The 19,080-nt window shown below is 48.8% G+C and overlaps 1 pseudogene; it reads left to right on the top strand.

Moving 5' to 3' along the window:
* The first annotated feature begins 599 nt into the window (after window positions 1–599).
* LOC123450410 lies at window positions 600–1,764 on the top strand (annotated as a pseudogene).
* Window positions 1,765–19,080: the final 17,316 nt, after the last annotated feature.

Raw genomic sequence — 19,080 nt, forward strand, 5'->3', positions numbered from 1 at the left:
GCCACCGCCCCGTCGATTGTCGTGACCCCCTTCGCTGCATCATCTCCAAGCGCACAGGGCATTTCAGCAAAGATTGCCCGCAAAATCCTAGAAACGGGGGCCCGGGTGGGGCTGCTCGTGCTAGGCTCTCGCCACCGACCGCAACATGAGGCCCGATGAAAGGATGGCTGGTATTTCCACCTCCCCCTCCACCGGCTTCCATGGATCGCATCTCCCTCTGCGACCCGCCCAGGCGCCCGCGGGAGAGCAACTAGGTGATCATGGCTTCCCCGGCGCTGGAGATCGAGGATCACATCCTGCATCAACTCGCCGTCACCCTCACCGCCGCGGACCGCACGCACTCCCCCACCCCCACGGCTGTCAGTAGGGTAATCTTCGAGAAATTCTCCACCCCGCCTCACCAACTCCACGTCACTACACACCAGCCGGAGGCCTTCCTCATCTACATTTACGTACGTGCGCACAGGGACAATGTCGTGCATCGGGGCAACATCAAGGTGGAGGGATGCAAGTACTTCATCAAGGTCTGGCACGAGGAGGACCACGTCGCGATTCTCAAGTGCAACCACAATGTGTGCGTCGTCATAGAAGACCTGCCGATGTAGTTCTGGTCCCTGTCGGGCGCCGAGGAGGCTCTCGGCGACGTCGGGCATGTCGACCGGCTAGACATGCGCACGCTGGAGAGGGGCCACACAAAGACCTTCGGTTGATGGCTTTGGGTCTAGGATATTCCCCACATTTAGACAAAGTGTGTGCTTTGGGTGCTTAAGCGAGGCACGGGTCGGGCTGACGAGATCATCGGCCTGGCGTGTACCGATCCCCGCATCCCTCCTCCGCCAGGTGTGTGTTGCTACGACCTGTTGATCCATGTCGAACTGCTGGAGGACTAGACCCCCCTGTCCCTGAGATCCTCCCCCTATGCTCAGAGCGGTATGTCACCTTCAGATGAGGAGGACGACCGCCCTTTTCCAAGTCTGGAGTCTGTCTCCTAGGTGGCTCATGTCGAGGACGGCAAAGCAAGGGACCGCGGCATCGCGCCATGAGTCCAGGCTGCACGGTGTGGCCCCTTGCTGGGGAACGGTGGCAGTGATCGTGAAGATGGAGATGGGTTTGTTGGTTCTAGTCGGTCCTGGAGGGATCGACTCATCGGTCGTGGATGTCACGCCAAGGAAAACGTCACTGATGTTGTCAAGAACGCACATCGTCGGCGTAGCCGGACTCCGGTGGGGCACCACCACGCGAATGCTAGCCGTGGGGACAATGGTGCTCAAAAGAAGGGGGGCCCTGTGCTTCGCGCCACCCCCCACTGCCTCTACGCCCTCTACCTCTGATGATGCTCGAGGAAGACCCAGTGGCCCGTTTCTTCTCCTTCTCGGATTCGAGTCGCGACCTCTCCCCACCCGAGGGCATAGACTGCATGCAGCTCGACATGAAAATGCAATGCTGGAGGCCCTTGTCACCCCGCTGGCGTTTGAGACTGGTGGCCGCTCCCCAACATGCTTCGACGATGGGCCAGCTGAGCTGGAGATACTAGAGATGATTCCATGTTTGTTGCGGCACCAACCACCCTGCAGCGGCCATGGTCGGCTTTCAGATAGAGGCGATGGGCCACAGGCTGGGCGAAATCCAGATTGGCGATGGTACGAAGCAAGTTGTCGAACTGTTCACCGCCTTACCCTCGCCGGTCCTTCCCAGCCACCTGCCTCGCCCTCGACACTCAGCCCTGCCAAAATCCATAGCTTCTTCAGTTCTATCTCATCGTAGCACACGTCAGGCCGCTGCGGCCAACTCAACCCCGGTTGCGCAGCGTGCTGTTGTGTGTCTCATCCAAGAGCTGGGGCAGCTTGGCCAAAAGGCAAGATGACTTCGCAAGCGGCAGCGCAACTCATGATGCATTCTAGGAGCCTCTGTCTGATGGGGACATAGCCTCCATTGCAAAACTAATAGTCTTCGACCAAGCATCGCTCAAGATTGTCGCGGGCATGGCGGGGGTTGCGGTGGTTGAGGAGGTTGTCCTTGGTTAATTATGTTAGTTGTACTTTATTCAGCTAGGCTCCGCTAGCGGCTGGTCTTCAACCCGTTTGAGTTAGGATTAATGCTCATATGTAGTTCTTTGGTTCAGCGGATCGTTCATCGACGACGGGGTTTTGAGCCTATTAATGGCCGTCGTCGCCCCCCGGTGTGTTGTAGGGTGTATGGTCATTTCTTCAGTAATATGTTCAGTTGGCGGAGTAACATCTGTTTTCCTGATGGATGACACAAATTTAAATTTTTGTCATGGAATGTGCGGGGTTTGAACTGCCCAGCTAAGCGTTATGCGATTTGTGACACTGCATTAGCACATAGCATAGCAATTATTTGTTTGTAGGAAACAAAGATAGAGTACTGGATGACGTACTTAGCTTCAGAGATAGGTGGTAGTAGGCTCCAGGGCTGCGTGGTGCTGCCGGCAACCGACTCTAGAGGAAGCGCAACAATTTTCTGGGATAAGACCCTCGTCGACGTAGTTTGTCATCGGTTGGGTAGCTTCTCCATCACAGCTAGGATAGAGGGACTCCACTCCGGCTCTTTCTTCTGGTTGACAAATGTGTATGGCCTGATGGAGACGCACGGAAGGAAAGTTTCATCTCTTAGCTGACAGCGGCATCTCCTCCCGTGGGAGAGCAGTGGATGATAAACGGCGATTCCAACATGATCTATCAGGCCAGAGACAAAAACAACACAAACATCAACAAAAGGATGATGGGGAAATTCCATAGGGCCATCGATTCGGCGTGGCTGAAGGAGATAAAATGCAAAAACCACATATTTACATGGAGCAATGAAAGGGAGGATCCTACTCTTTTTGTAGCATTGATAAAGTTTTGTACAACGAGATGTGGGAGCAGTATCACTCAGAGCATGTGTTGATGGCGGCCTCCACCTCCTTCTCGGATCACTACCAGCATTTGCTTGCAAAAGCTGCTATGCCTTTCAGAAAAAGTGCGGTTTCGATTCGAGAATTTCTGGCCAAAATTCCCTCATTTTTTCGAGTTTGTTCTTCATGCCTCGCAGGGGCCCGTGCCGCATGACTCCCCGTTCATCAGGATAAAAAAGAAGCTTGAGCGGGTCGCCGCTGATCTGAAGATTTGGAGCAAGGCCACATTTGGGAAAGCCAAATTGCAATTTCATATTGCAAATGAGGTTATGCTCCGTATGGACACGGCGCAAGAGTCCACGATTCTGACTACGGCCGAATTCAACCTCAGAAAGCAGCTGAAACTCAAAATCCTTGGTCTGGCCGCAATTGAGAGGGCCAGGAGGAAGCAAGCATCAAGGATCAGCTGGCTGCGAGAGGGGAATGCAAACACCAAGCTGTTCCATGCCAAGATGAAATCGAGAAGGAGGAAAAACTTCATTCACTCTCTCACTGAGGGCAGTAGGGAAGTTGTTGAGCATGATGAAAAGGAGAAGATCATTCATGATCATTTCGCTGAGTCCCTAGGCAGGCGTGAGGCGCGGCAGAAGACGATAAAATGGGAAAGGTTGAACATACCGTCGGTGAATCAGTAGGGAATGGCTTGCCATTCTCACCATCCGAGGTGTGGGCTGCAATCATTTCCTCCCTGGCAGAAAAAGCTCCGGGCCCTGACGGTTTCACAAGGAAATTCTTCAGGGCATGCTGGCACATCATTCAGGGGGATATTATGGCTGTTTTTCATAAATTATACCAGCTTGTCGTGCAGAATTTTGCGGACATTAACACAGCCCTCATTGCTCTACTGCCGAAGAACAGTGCTTCGGAAATTGGGCAGTTTCAACCGATTAGTCTGATCCACTCAGTCGCTAAGCTAATCTCCAAAGTGCTTTCGGCTAAACTGGCTGGTGCGATAAACGGTGTAATATCCCCAGCGCAGACTGCTTTCCAAAGAGGAAAATGCATCCATGACAGCTATCAATATGTGGAGAGTTGCGTCAAGATGTTGCATAGAGAAAAGAAACAAGCCTTATATTTCATGATGGACATTGCCAAGGCGTTCGATTGAGTGCCCTGGGAATATTTGCTGGAGCTCATGCAGAAAATGGGTTTCTCTGCTAGATGGAGGGACTAGATTTTGCTTTTGCTATCCTCAGCTTCCTCCTCATGTGTGCTAAATGGAAAGTCGGGGCCATCTTTCAGGCATGTGCGCGGATTCAGGCAAGGCGACCCCCTCTCCCTACTGCTAATCATCATCGCAATAGACCCGTTGTACCGCCTGCTTGAGGCTGCCACAACGGAGGACATGATCACTGCGCTTCCGGACCGAGGGATCAGCATCAGATTGAGTCTTTATGCAAATGACGCGGTCATCTTCACAAACCTGGACAAAAATGAAGTGGACACGCTGTTGTTCCTGCTTAGCTGCTTCAAAGAGAAATCATCTGTAATCCCAATCAACTGCTCTGGGCTGCCACTTTTCGAGGTAGTACAAAATTTCGGAGGACTTGTGTTTGCTTTTCTGACAACCAACCTAGGGTTGGGACTCTCCTACGAAGCTGCGACTTGTCCAACTGTAGTTCATCGTCGACTGTGTTCGCACAAGGCTGGCAGGTTGGAAGGGCAAGCTGATGAACACGGCCAGCAGGCGGGTGTTCGGGCGCGTTGTCCTCACCGCCCTTCCAATATCCGCTATGACAGTCATGAAGGTGCCCAAGAATATCCTCAAGGAGGTGGAAAATGATGGGGATATGTACCTAAAGTAGGGTCACAGGCCTGACCTAGATGTCCTACCAAAGGGTACCTCATTATTAGCTTGGCGGTCATGAAGAAGATTCCAACTGGATAGCCGTGGTCACTCGGTAAGCAGTCACTCGGAAGATGTTCCCCTTCACTTGAAAGTAACTTCCACTCGGAAGACACCGGTCGACCCAGAAGACCAGAAGTCACTCCATGGAGGCCAACAGGCGAGCGTTCGGCTGATGATCATGAATAGCATTAATTACATACGTACGTTATCAGTTACGTACACCTTTAAACTCTATTGATCGAACCCTTAGATGCTGGGGCCTTGATGAGGGGTAGCGCACTCTATATAAGCCACCCTTAGTTACGTAGACATCTATGAGTTCATGCCCCTCTCTTAGAGGTAACAACCCTACGTCTGAGTTCTCGTGAGCTCTTGCGGTGCGAAATGTGTGTTATAGGGGGTGCGAGCCCTTGTGCCTGAGGGTGGCTTATATAGAGTGCCCCACCTCTCATCAAGGCCTCGACATCTAAGGGCTTGATCAATATGAGTTAAAGATATATGTTACTGATAACGTATGTGAGTAATAAATGCTACAAAAGACCATTGGATGAACGTGTGGCCGTTGTCCCTCGTGGGTGACTTTTGGTTTTCAATGCCGACTCGAATCCTTCCGAGTGGATAAAGGTTGTCGAGTGGATTGGAATGTAGTCAGAGTGTTTGCGCACCGAGTGACTTTTTAAGTGCCATCTTCATCTAGTCGGAATCTTTTGTCTGACCCTTGGCCTAATAATGAGGTACCCTTGGGTAGGACATTCAAGTCAGGCCTATGACCCTACCTAGGTACATATCCCCATCATTAGCCCCCGAATGGATCGGGGTTCGAGTGACGAAGGGGTCGATGCGAGTTCTTGTCGAGTCGTTCTGATTTTGGTCATTTTTACGGATTTATAAAACTTCGGGTCGACTGAAATCTTCGTCATTCACCTTGATCGATTCTGTTGCTAAGTTTGCCTGAGTGATTTCAGATGCGTGGACTCATTCCGAGTGACTGACAGGATCTTTTGATATGACAGATCACCATGGCAGATCCAGATCGCACGGGATTCGAAATTTTGGTTTACGCGCGCCTCGCGGGGATGACGCAACTGTCACGGCAAGTGGAGCAATGACGCCTTGATTATCGCGTCATCATCATTGCCACGTGTCACGTTTCCTGTGATATCAGGATAGGGTGAGATCTGGAGGGGCCACCAGTCGGTTACTCGGTCGGCCTCTTATATAAATGCGGCTGGGGCTAGGGTTACAGCTGCACCTCGATCTTTTCTTGCTTCTCCTGCACCTTCGTCTCACCAGCTTTGCTCAATCTTTCCTTCACCACAGCAGCCATGCCGAAGAGAAAAACCTCCAAGCTCGAGCGCGCCAAGAAGGGCGGCAAGGGGAGAAAGCTCGGTCGGACCGCGGTGCCGCCAGGGTGGATACATGGGGATTTTCTCCCGTCCACCGTGACGAAAGAGGACATCCTAGATCTCGTCAAGAACGGGATGGTGGCGGAGAACTCTTGGAGATTGCCGGAGGGGGAGCTTGAGACAGCACCTTGCAAGAGGGAGCGGGTCCTTCTCCTCACACATGTCGAATGAGGTTTTTCTCTGTCTCCACACCCTTTCTTCCGTGGATTCCTCTTTTACTTCAGGATACAACTTCACCACCTTCCACCGAATATTGTCGCATACCTTTCCGCACTCATAACTCTGTGTGATTGTTTCTTGGGCTGCCCTCCTCACCGGGGGCTGTTCAAGAACATATTCACTGCTTGGTCTCAAACAGTGAAAAAACCGAATCCTGGGGACACTCAGACCAACGTTATCCACTTGTGCAGTGGTTTATGGATCCAGAAAACGAATAGGAGTACTTATCCTCCGATGACCCTCCCTGAATCGGTTCAGAACTGGCAGTCGACATGGTTCTACTGCAAAGATATTGCATCTCCGAACATGTTGACTGGCCTCCCTCCTTTCACCTTAGATCGTTCGACTGCCCCTAGAGTATTGACTATATTCGAGGATGAGAACGGGGAAGTGGAGATGTCGGTGGGTGAGGTGATCGGCATGGTCAGAAATGGGCTGAATGGTACTGGCCTGCTGGAGACGTTCCTCAGTCCGGGCATCCAGCCCCTTCAGGCGAGGGACCATGCCGTGTGGCATTACTCCGGTTCTGAAGATTCCACTCGGTCGCACCCCGAGGAAGTTGATCAAGAGACGGTAAGCCAGTGGGTCAAAAGCATCACCGGTCCTTGCGACAACCCCGTGGGATCCAAACGAGTCACGCCGTATTCTGCTGAGAATAAGCCGCGGAAAATGGTATGTTACATCTTTGCCGATTGTGTTCATGTCTTCGTCGAGTGACTTCATACTTGTCCGATGGACTCTATTGTCTTTGTTCTTCGCAGGAATGGACCCACTTGCACTCTCCTGTGCTCAACGGGGAGCAGTTTGATCTTGGGGTAGAAAGTGAAGGCCGCAGTGCCGAGAGCGAGTATGTTGATGATAGCGAAGATGTTTCAGACGACAGTGAAGAAGAAAAACAGCCTCCTCTGCATCGTGAGCCGCAAACTAAGAAATGCCACGACCCAGCGGCTACTCCGAGCAAAACAGTCACCTCTAGCAGCAGAAATGTGAAGCGGGACCGAGCCGCCGCAACTGACTCTGCGGACAAGGCTGCGAAGCAGCCAAAGCCTCACGCGCCCAAGCTTCGGAATGCCTTGTCGTGAATGAGAATCGTCGTTCCGGTCGCCTCAGCATGACTATTTATCTTCTTCATCTCGCCATTATGTCTTCTCAAGTTTCTAGTAACCGAGTGCAATTGGCTTGTCAGTGTTGTTACTTCGGTGTCAACTCCTATTGAGACTAGAGAGGACCCCATGGACTTGGACGTCGTGGATAAGACTGCTTCTCGCCAAGTATGATAAGCATTAGTTTTTACTCTGTTTTATGGATTGGAACTGTCGACTGACTTGACCATCACTGCTACAGCTTCGGACGTCATTTTCTTAGATGACGAACAAGAGCCGTAGCATACAGCTGTAGAACAAACTCCTGCCGAGCCAGTTACGTCTGCACTGGGGATGTCTATGACACCTGCGTCGAGTGTACCTCCAGTCGGCTCGGGTGCTATGGCAACAGCCCCTCTGACTGGATCGACTGTTGTGACGACTATGCAGAGTGCGCCTCTGGTAACCCAAGCTACCACTGCCGTGATGCCAACTTCCTCATCACTTGCATTCTCCCTGCATCGCGTCCCGGAGGAGCAGACTTGCGCTGCTAAAGAGGCAATGATCCAAGCCGAGCTGATGATGCAGCGGACAAAGGAGGTGTTCGAGGCCAGTAAGTTGGCATATGACGTGAGCTCGGCGTTCCAGGCGAACATCTGAGTAAGTTCCACTATAAGTTAAGTTCCGATTGAATCTTGTCAGTCTTGCTGCTTTACACCCACTAGGGGTTTGTCGTGTAGTAGTTTGTCTTTATTCCAGTGGGGAACCGCTTAGTGAACCCACTAGGAGTAGTCCCCGAGACTGTTGTTGAATGCTTGCATCAACACGAGTCTGAACTTGAGAGGTATGCTCTATTTTTGACTCGGCCATGGCCGGACCTGGTCGAGTGTTTTTGTATCCAGTGGGGGCACTCTTAGTGCACCCACTCAGTGTAGTCCCCGAGACCGCGTCGAGTGCTTGCCTCGGCAGGGGTCTAATTGAGAATTAGTAAATGTTTTACTCGGGTAAGACGGGTCTGACCGAGTAGTTTTGTATCCAGTGGGGGCACGCTAAGTGCAACCACTGGGTGTAGTCCCTGAGACTAGTGTCGATCATTTACGAAGGGCGGTAGTCTTAAGATCCTGGGTGGGTGCGGCGGGCCGCTAATTGGTCGAATGAATTGTATTTCTCCACTCGGAAGTATAAAAATAATTGTGTCGACTGAAACTTATTTTTCCACTCGGAAGTAGAAAAAAGCTGAAGCGTCGACTGAAACAATATTGTTGACATTTTTCAGAAGGCTTGCGAGATTGGGTCGCAATATACCAACATGGAATCTGAGAAGAACTAGCTGCAGCTGGAGTATGATGCTATGAAAAAGGTGCTTGAAGACAAGGATCTAGTCCTCGCAAATCTTAAGGAGAAGTCCGAAGCTGATGAGAAGAAGCTTGCGGACTTTAATAGGTTGGTGGCAGAAAATACGAAAATGAAGAAAGAAAGAGATGTGTGGGCAAAGAAGCTTGATTCTATGGCAAAGAGGGGAAACGCCATAGAAAGTTTGTAAAAGATTTCGTGGCAAAGATGATTGCGGCCCTCATTGGTACGTTCCCTTTGCCGAGTGTATTTTTACACTTTTCGCCGAATGGAATGTGACTGATGCTTCATTTTTTTTCTTCTTCCAAAGAATTCTGTCCGGACTTCGAGAAAGAGACCTTTGAGGTGGAGCCGTACCTGAACCCCATTAAGCTACCTGTTCCTCATGACTTGGTCGTAGACATGTACCGCTTCAACTGTCGTCTCTTGAAGCTTCAAGGATATCTCACTCGGCTGTGAGCTGTAGTCGGAGGGATTGACAAGGAATTGTGGCCTAAGGATATGTTCCTTGTTGATCTGGAGGCTGTGATGGACCGCTTGGGTCGGGTTCCTGACAGGGTCCAAGCGTGGAAGAAATCCGCTGCACGGTGTGGAGCCGATGTCACCCTGTCGCTTGTCAGGGTCCATTGCAAGGAGGCGAGAGAAGATAAGCTGAAAGCGCTCCAAGTGGCGAAATCCAAGAAGCTCCAGTTTGAGGACTTCATGGGGACCTTCATCAGCGGTGCGACCCGCATTGCTGATGGAATTGATCTCGATACTTTTGTCGAGCCAGCGAGTCCCGGAGGTCCTTGAAAAGGAAACTGTTGTTATTCCCGAAAACTTTAAATTTGCCTCGGTATGCCGAGTGGTTGATGTATCGTTAAACTTCGCTCGGGTGTTGGAACCAAGTACTTTATGGCTGCATGGATGACTTTGATCCGTGTTGAGCTCTTTTGAATTTATTTTCTTCTGAGATTTGCAAGATTTGATTGGTTTCCTTCGAGTGAATAAAGTGCTATTCATTCAGAAAAAGTTTTTGACTTAGGCGAAGACTAGTTCGCAGCTAAGCATCCGAGTGAGAAGTTTTTATCCGCTCGGAAGAGTTTGTTAACTTAGGCGAATCAGGATCGCAGCTAAGTCCCTGAGTGTGTGAATTTTTCTTCACTCGGAGTACGTTTCGTAGTTAGGCAAAGATTGGTTCGTAGCTAAGCATCCGAGTGAGTAGTTTTTATCCACTCGGAAGAGTTTGTTAACTTAGGTGAATCATGTTCGCAGCTAAGCCCCCGATTGTGAGAATTTTTCTTCACTCGGAGTACGTTTCATACTTAGGTGAAGACTAGTTCGCGGCTAAGCATCCGAGTGAATAGTTTTTATCCACTCGGAAGGGTTTTGTAACTTAGCGAACCATTTTCGCAGCTAAGCCCCGGAGTGCGAGGATCGCTCTTCACTCGGAGTATGTTTTATACTTAGGCGAAGATTGGTTCGCAACTAAGCATCTGAGTGAATAGTTTTTATTCACTAGGAGGGTTTTGTAACTTAGGCGAATCATGTTCGCAGCTAAGCCCCCGAGTGTGAGGATCGCTCTTCACTCGGAGTACGTTTTGTACTTAGGCGAAGACTAGTTTGCGGCTAAGCATCCGAGTGAATAGTTTTTATCCACTCGGAAGGGTTTTGTAACTTAGGCGAATCATGTTCGCAGCTAAGCCCCCGAGTGTGAGGATCGCTCTTCACTCAGAGTACGTTTTATACTCAGGAGAAGACTAGATCGCGGCTAAGCACGCGAGTGAATAGTTTTTATCCACTCAGGAGGGTTTTGTAACTTAGGCGAATCATGTTCGCAGCTAAGCCCCCGAGTGCGAGGATCGCTCTTTATTTGGAGTATGTTTTATACTTAGGCAAAGACTGGTTCGCAGCTAAGCATCCGAGTGAATAGTTTATATTCACTCGAAAGGGTTTTGTAACTTAGGGAATCATGTTCGCAACTAAGCCCCCGGGTGTGAGGATCGCTCTACACTCGGAGTAGGATTTGGGTGTGTAGCCACTCGACTGAAATCGACAAAAAATTGAAGTAGTTATTACTTTGACAAGCAACTTTTTTCGGCAAACTTCATCTGTTACATCGGATCGATCGGTGATCAAGCATAAAAATGTTTGAGCAGATGTGCATTCCATGCGCGCGGCTCGTCAATCCTCTTTTGGAGATTATAGAGTCGATAGGCTCCATTGTTGAACACCTTGGCGACGAAGAAAGGTCCTTGCCAAGCGAGAGCTAGCTTATGTGGTCGTTGTTGGTCCACTCTGAGTGCCAGATCGCCTTCATGAAACGTCCGACTCATTACATGCAATGAGTGAGAACGCCGTAGGTCCTATTGATAAACTGTAGATCGAATCAGCGCCATCTCGCATTCTTCCTCCAAAAGATCCACTCCATCTTGACGTGCTTGCTCGGCTTCAGCTTCTGAATAGAGATCCACTCGGGGTGAACTGTGAAGCAAATCACTCGCTACAACGGCTTCAGCTCCATAGACCAAGAAGAAAGGGGTTCGCCCAGTCGACCGGTTCGGTGCTGTCCTCAGACCCCGTAGAATAGAAGGTAGTTCAGTCACCCAATCGCCCACGGCATACTCAAGGTCTTGCATGAGTCGAGGCTTCAATCCTTGGAGGATAAGGCCATTCGCTCGCTCAGCTTGGCCGTTGGTTTGAGGATGGGCAATAGCTGCATAATCCACTCGGGTCCCTTGGTTAGTGCAGAAGGATCTAAATTCATTTGAGTCGAAGTTCGACCCATTGTCCGTGGTGATGCTGTCCGGGACTCCATATCAAAATGTGATTTCCTTCCCAAACTAGATGGTTGTGCCGGAATCTAGCTTCTTGATTGGTTTACCTTCGATCCATTTGGTGAACTTGTCGACTGCAACGAGCAAGTGTGTGAACCCACTCTGACCTATACGGAAAGGCCCGACCATATCTAAGCCACATACAGCAAACGGCTAGATGAGAAGGATAGTCTTCAGAGAAGATGCAGGTTTGTGGGACAAGTTGGAGTAGAACTTACAGCCTTCACAACGGTCGACGAGATCTTTGGCCATTTCATTCACGCGTGTCCAGAAGAATCCAGATCGGTATGCTTTGGCAATAATAGTCTGAGAGGACGCATGATGGCCACAGATCCCCGAGTGGCCCTCCTCAGGGGAGATGCATCTTGAGCTACGTCGGTCATGCTCTCTCTCTGTAGAGCTGATCACCCATCACTGTGAAGGGCTTTGACCTACAGACAATCTGTCGGGCTTCGCCTTCGTCTTCAGACAACTCTCGCCTTATGATGTATGTAATATATGGTATTGTCCAGTTGGGGGTAATTACCAAGATCTCCATGATCAGATCAACGACTGCCGAAACATCAACTTCAGTCGGATCGGAAGTACTTGTTGCTTGCGGGGGCTCTTCAGTGAAAGGATCTTCTTGCACAGACGGAGTGTGCAAGTGTTCCAAACATACATTGCTGGGTATAGGCTTCCGAGTAGATCCGATTTTAGCCAATTCATGAGCTGCCTGGTTCTTCAGTCGGGGTACATGATGGAGTTCTAAGCCTTCAAACTTCTTCTCCAGCTTCCTCACTGCATTGCAGTATCTTGTCATGGCTGGGTTCCTGACATCCCACTCCTTCATCACCTGATTGACCACCAAATCTGAGTCGCCATAGATCATTAGGCGTCGGACGCCGAGTGAAATGGCCATACGCAACCCGTAAAGGAGAGCTTCATACTCAGCTTCATTGTTGGAGGAGTCAAAGTGAATCTAAAGGACATAGTTAAGCTTGTCGCGTTTTGGAGACATCGGTACCACACCAGCACCGGACCCATATTAGCATTTTGGATCCATCGAAGAACATAGTCCAATGTGCCGAGTGAATCTGGGCTGGCTGTTGTTGTTCCACCCACTCGGCCATAAAATCAGCAAGGGCTTGAGACTTGATGCCTTCCTTGGCCTCAAACTTGATACCCAAATATAACAACTCCATAGCCCATTTAGCCACTCGACCCGTTGCATCCCGATTGTGAAGGATTTCTGATAGTGGGGCATCACTAACGACTGATATAGAGTGATCTTGAAAGTAATGTACCACTTTCTTTGCTATCAAATATATTCCATAAAGAAGCTTCCGGTAATGGGGATACCTTTTCTTCGAAGGAGTCAACACTTCTCAAATATAATAGACTGGACGTTGAATCTTGTAGGCTTTACCTTCTTCTTCTCTCTCGACAGTCGGGACTGTACTGATGACTTGATTGGTGGATGTGATGTATAGGAGTAGTGGTTCTTTGCTGTGCTGTAACGACTAAGATGCGGCCCTTTTCTATTTAGGGGGTGATGAACAAAAGGGAAAGAGGCGCATCTAAGCATTTCGCAACTGAGATAATCATAGCACATACATAAATTAAGATTGACAAATAGGGCATTCATTTGCCATCTCACATAGATAATATCGGAGTTACATCCACACAGTTATTCAGACAAGGTACTCCCGCTACGGGCTACATGAAACAAGGAAACAACTATGATATCCCGCATGCTCTCCCACGATCACGACCACGGCCTTAGTCTTTTGGATAGTTCACATACAGGCGGTCGTTCTCCTCATCGTACTGCCACGCCAGCTGTGTGCCATCTGGATCACCTACGTCAGGCGTACCTGTACCTATTGGGGGTGTTGTAGTAAACTGTGAGCCACAGGGACTCAGCAATCGATGACCTTGGTACTGAAACTAGTCAAGTTATTCGGTGAGGAAGGTTTAGTGTTTAGGTTGCAGCATCCTAAGCATTTATGGTGGTTAACTTACGAAGATTAGAGTTATTGATAAGGTGGTCTACGCAAGCGGTCGAAGACTAGGTGATCACTAAGTGATCCTGAACACCTACCTATGTCAAACATAACCCCACCGTGTTCCCGATCGAAGAGAGATCTTCGAAAGAGACAGTCACGGTTACGCACACAGTTGGCAGTTTTATTAGAGTTAGTTCAAGTTATCTAGAACCGGATGTTAACAAATTGTCCATGTTGCCACATAACCGCGGGCACGGCTTTCCGAAAGATTAAACCCTTCAGGGGTGCTCCAACTAGTCCATCACAAACGGTCATGGGCCGCAAAGTAATCCTCTATCATGAAACTCATGATCTCGTCGGATTCCTTAAAGGAAAACCTCAACTTTGAGGAGACCCAAAGTTTCACCGGGATTCCTATACACAAGATATATCGCTAAGGTAAGACAAGACTAGCAGGACCTCCCGTTGTGTCGACGACCCCGATAAGAGTCGCGTATCTCAATCTCAGGACACGACGGATGAGAGACGCGTACAGTGGCGTGATAGAAATCTCTCAAGTGGCCGTGAGTTGGCCCCGCACAGTGCTCTAGTTTGGACCAACACTCATGAGGAGCACTGGCCCGGGTTGTTGATTAATTCCTCGGGGTAGCTATTCCCTATGCAAATTATTATTAGGTGATTAGCAAATTAAAACCAATGTTGGGTCCGGTCGGACAAGTCTTAACACTGCACGAGTTATCAAGGGGGTCGCCATAACAACCCCGAACGTGTTAGGAGCGATCATTTATGGAATCAAACACCGGTAGCCAAAACTAAGGCGACAATAACGGAACAAATCACCCGGCAAAAGGCTAGGCCTTCCATCATTTACCAAGTATATAGGTGGATTAAATTAAATAGCAGTTTAAACATAATGATATCAAATACTCGTGTTATCACATGAGACAGCTGGCACCTGCAACTAGCAAAGCTATCATTAGAAGCTGAGCAAGCCTACTTAGCCAAACAACATTAGCTAGGAGGGGGTGGTGTTTGGGTTTCATGGCATTAACAGGATGCATTTTATCAAGTGGTAGGCAGCGAGCATATATCGAAGGAAACATGATTATAAGCATAACAAAGCTAGATACGGTATCAAGGTCAAGGTCATCTTGTCTGTGATGTCTTCAGCTTGGAACTGCTCTTGTTCGTCCTGCACGTACTCTCCAGAAAACACGTACTTGCTCTCCAATCCCGGTGCTACCCAAGATAAAAAAATAATAGCCAATAAACACCAACACAACATGATGCAACAACCAACATGATGCATGAGATGAGAATGAAGCACGCATCTCTATTCTAGTCACTTGCATATGCATGAGAAGAGAAGATAAACTTCTGGACAGAACTTCACACTAAACTATCTTGACATGCATGAGGATGACATGAACAGGTGCATCACGAGAAAACGATGCAAAAAACATATAAAGAACGGAGCAACGGATCAACCGGAAACTACGAAACAAGATATGGAGTCCTACGGTTCAATTCATCCACAAGCACACTCCAATGGCAGTCTTCTGGTGTAACCAGGTTGCCACATGATCAAACAAACAAATAGAAGTGGGGTGGTGCAAGGAAACTCACCACACCACCATCAATACTCACCCAAGCTTCAAAACAACTAAAACATGCAATCTGTCCTAAACAGCATCATAGCAGTTTGTAAACAACATGCAAAGTACCTACATCCACCCAAATGTGCCAAACAAGATATGTGGCAAAAGCCATTCAAAAGCTCTACAAGCCTGAGCAAGAAGACAATACAAAGGAGTCACACACAAGAAGATCTACAGGTACTAACTTGGACAAAAATAACAGATTTGCGGGACTTAGTGAAAATCTCAGATTTTCACCAGCTGCTTATGCTCTGAAGCATTTTGGCAGCCTCCAAAATGATATCTACAGGAAGTGAAAGTGCATGGAATTTAACAGGGAGCTAGACAAACCCAAAATCTCACCAACCTTACTTTTTTGCAAGGGCTGATTCCCAATACATGAGCTTTTGCAACCACAACAACAAGGGAAGAAAATAACAGCAGTTTCTCAGACTTAGTGAAAATCACAAATTTTCACAAAGCTGACAATTTCAGCCACATGTCAAATTTGACAAGGCACAACTAGCACATACAAACTCCTATGCATAAAACAAAGACTCGATGTTGTAGAGGGGTTCACCCACTACTGCCACATCAAGCACTCATCCTCATAGGCCCATCACACCACATGGCACCAAACTCTAAACATAGCATCAAAACAGAAAAATGACATTTTATGAAGTTGCTCCAAAGTGAAATCTGATTCCAGCAGTGGATTACTAGGATGATTCTACCCCAAAAACATATAAAATACTTGGGTACTTGCATGGAACAAATAAGCAGAAATCTAGCTCGAAAAACTACATGAAATCAACATAAGCATAAGAGGGCATTATCTCATGTGAATCAAGCATGCTTGGCATCCCTAGATCTACCTATGCACACACACAAGGTTCTTTACACCATCACAATCAATATAAGGGCAAACATGAGAGGTGAGCCCTCATGCTCAAGTGCTCAATTGCACTCATACCCACACACACACATGCATGAGCACCTACACACCTAGACATGCTCCTACATCCTACTCACATACACAAGAGGTGCAACAAGAGGGGTGACCTCTTGCACATGTGCAAATGTCACCACAAGCACACACACACCCTCTCGAATAGGTGCACAAGTCACCCATGTGCACACACATATACACACATCTACACACACAACTACACATGGGTATGAGCACACACTTACACCCACACTACACATGCTAGATCAACCACACACACCATGCAAGAGCTTGCCTACACGCACACATACATATGTATGCACTCCCATACACAAACTCTAGCTAATAGGAGCACTAGCTTGCTGCCCAAGGCAATGAACATAGCAAACACCACTTAGGACAGCAAAAGAAAAATAAAACAAAAAGGGGGGCTTGGGATCGAACCCAAGACCTCCTGATGCACAACCAACACTCCACACCACTGAGCTAGTACACCTTCTTCGACGGAGAAGGGAACGACAGCAGGCTAAGCTGCACCTGTCGAGCTACTGCCCACAAATTCAAAACAAATAAAAAGGGGGCGCTCTGGGACTCGAACCGGCGACCAAATGCGTCGCAAAACACACTACTACCACTCTGCTACTCGATCGAAGCTTACTAGAGAGGGGGAGGTAACCCTCTTAGGTAACCCCCTTTGCTACTTCTACAGAACACGGCGGCTGGAATAGGGGAAGATTGTCGGCGATGCTACGATTCCAATTGACGAAGGGGCTCTTCCTGGGAGGAAGAGGGGATCACCAGGGTCCCATTCCTGGCCCAAGCTCACCTGGCGGAGCACCACAACTACGGCTCGACGACATGACGGCGACGATAACACTGGAGGCGACGGCGGCGAAGCTACGCTCCAGCAGGGGCCCTACGCGCAGGAATCGGGAAGGAGATCGGGGCTAACTCACCTAGGGAACATCGGGGAAGAGCTCGTCGACGAAGAAGCAGGAAGAAGAGGCGGGGCTGCACGACGACCTGCTCCGGCTTGACGGAGCCGCCGCGGAGGGTGCATGAGAAAGGAGGATCCTCTCTGCTAACGCCGGGAACGGGAAGGAGGAAGGAGCTCCATGCCCGAGAACACCTTGGCCGCCACGGAGACGCTCCCGGCGATGAGGAGGGAGGCCAGCAACGATCTCTCTGACGAACTGAACCTGAACTTACCTGCTCTCTCTCTCTCTCTCTCAGATCTGCTCACAAGGGAAGAAGAAGAGGTGGCGGTGGCGAGGAGGAACCCTAGGGCAGGGCACGCACGCCGAGGGAATAAATAGGGGTCGAGGGGGCCTCCTCGACGTCCGTGAAGCCATGCAGTCGCCCCTCTCTCTCGCAACTCTCTCTGTTACTGACGGAAAGCAGGACATGAGGAAGGAGACGGCGTCAGACAGAAGAGGGACGGGGGAAGTGGGTTGCCGCGCGAGGGAAGAGAGAGATGGGCCTGCGAGGGGAGGAAGCCCACTCGGGTGGCGCCAAATAGAGAGAAGGAAAAACCCTCTGTGTTTTTCCATTTAAAACAAATCACAACAAGAAATAAACTCCTAGGAAAAGCTAGGCTTGCAAAAAAATAAAAAAAAATGTCCCTGATCATAAGGGAATTATGACCTATTTAAATAAAATGAGAAGAGGATTTTTGGAGCAATGAAATATTTACAAAACATAATTATTGTAATCTGTTTTGTGAATAAAAAACCCACTTAAGCAAAGTTTTAAAACACCCTAGTCATAGCACCACATCCACCAGAAAATGCTCTAAATGACCTACATTTTAAAACAGATTTAATGCAAGTAGATTTGAGCTCAAAGGAATAGAGAGGAAGGGCCTTTTAAATCTAGTTTGAAACTAACATAGTTTCAAACTCAAGATTGCAAACACCACATCATCATCACATTGCACATGCACTCGTCACACCAACACCAACAACAACCACACAAGGGAAGACATGATGCATTGAATGAAATGATGCATGAGAGAAGACATGAAAGTAAACCACATGATCACATGAAATTATAACACCCTAGCATGACATCATGGAACCAAACATGGCAAGGTTTCCAAATATGGCAATGTTACACTTGGGGCATTACATGAGCGGAGCAGCAAACACCGGCTGGGTGGAAAGCAGAGCTTTGAGCTCCACAAACGCTGCTTCTGCTCCATCATTCCACTCGAACACATCTGACTTCTTCATCAGTCGGTATAAAGGCAGTGCCTTCTCACCAAGACGAGAGATAAACCGACTCAATGCTGCCGGCAGCCTATAAGTTTTGTACGTCATGCACTCACATGGGGCTCTGCATTTGGACTATGGCGCCGATCTTCTCGGGGTTAACGTCAATCCCTCGTTCTGAAACGGGAAAACCGAATAACTTGCCGCCAGGAACGCCAAAACTGCACTTAGCTGGGTTTAACTTCATGTCGTACTTCCTCAAATTAGAAAATGTCTCTGATAAGTTAGTCAGCAGGTCGGAACCTTTGCGTGACTTGACCACAATATCATCCATATACGCTTCTACATTCCGACTGATCTGGTCGAGCAAACACTTCTGGATCATGCGTATGAAGGTTGCACCAGCATTCTTCAGACTGAAAGGCATAGTGATGTAACAGAAACACCCGAAAGGGGTGATGACGGATGTTTTTATTTCATCTGGGCCAAACAAACGGATCTGATGGTAACCAAAGTAAGCATCCAAAAAGACAAACACTCGCATCCCGCGGTTGAATCGACAATCTCATCAATGCAGGGGAGCGGGAAGTGGTCTTTCGAACAGACCTTATTAACGTTCTTGAAATCAATACACATGCGAAGGGATTTGTCCTT

This window comes from Hordeum vulgare, chromosome 4H (assembly GCF_904849725.1).
Source record: "Hordeum vulgare subsp. vulgare chromosome 4H, MorexV3_pseudomolecules_assembly, whole genome shotgun sequence".
Lineage (NCBI taxonomy): Eukaryota > Viridiplantae > Streptophyta > Magnoliopsida > Poales > Poaceae > Hordeum > Hordeum vulgare.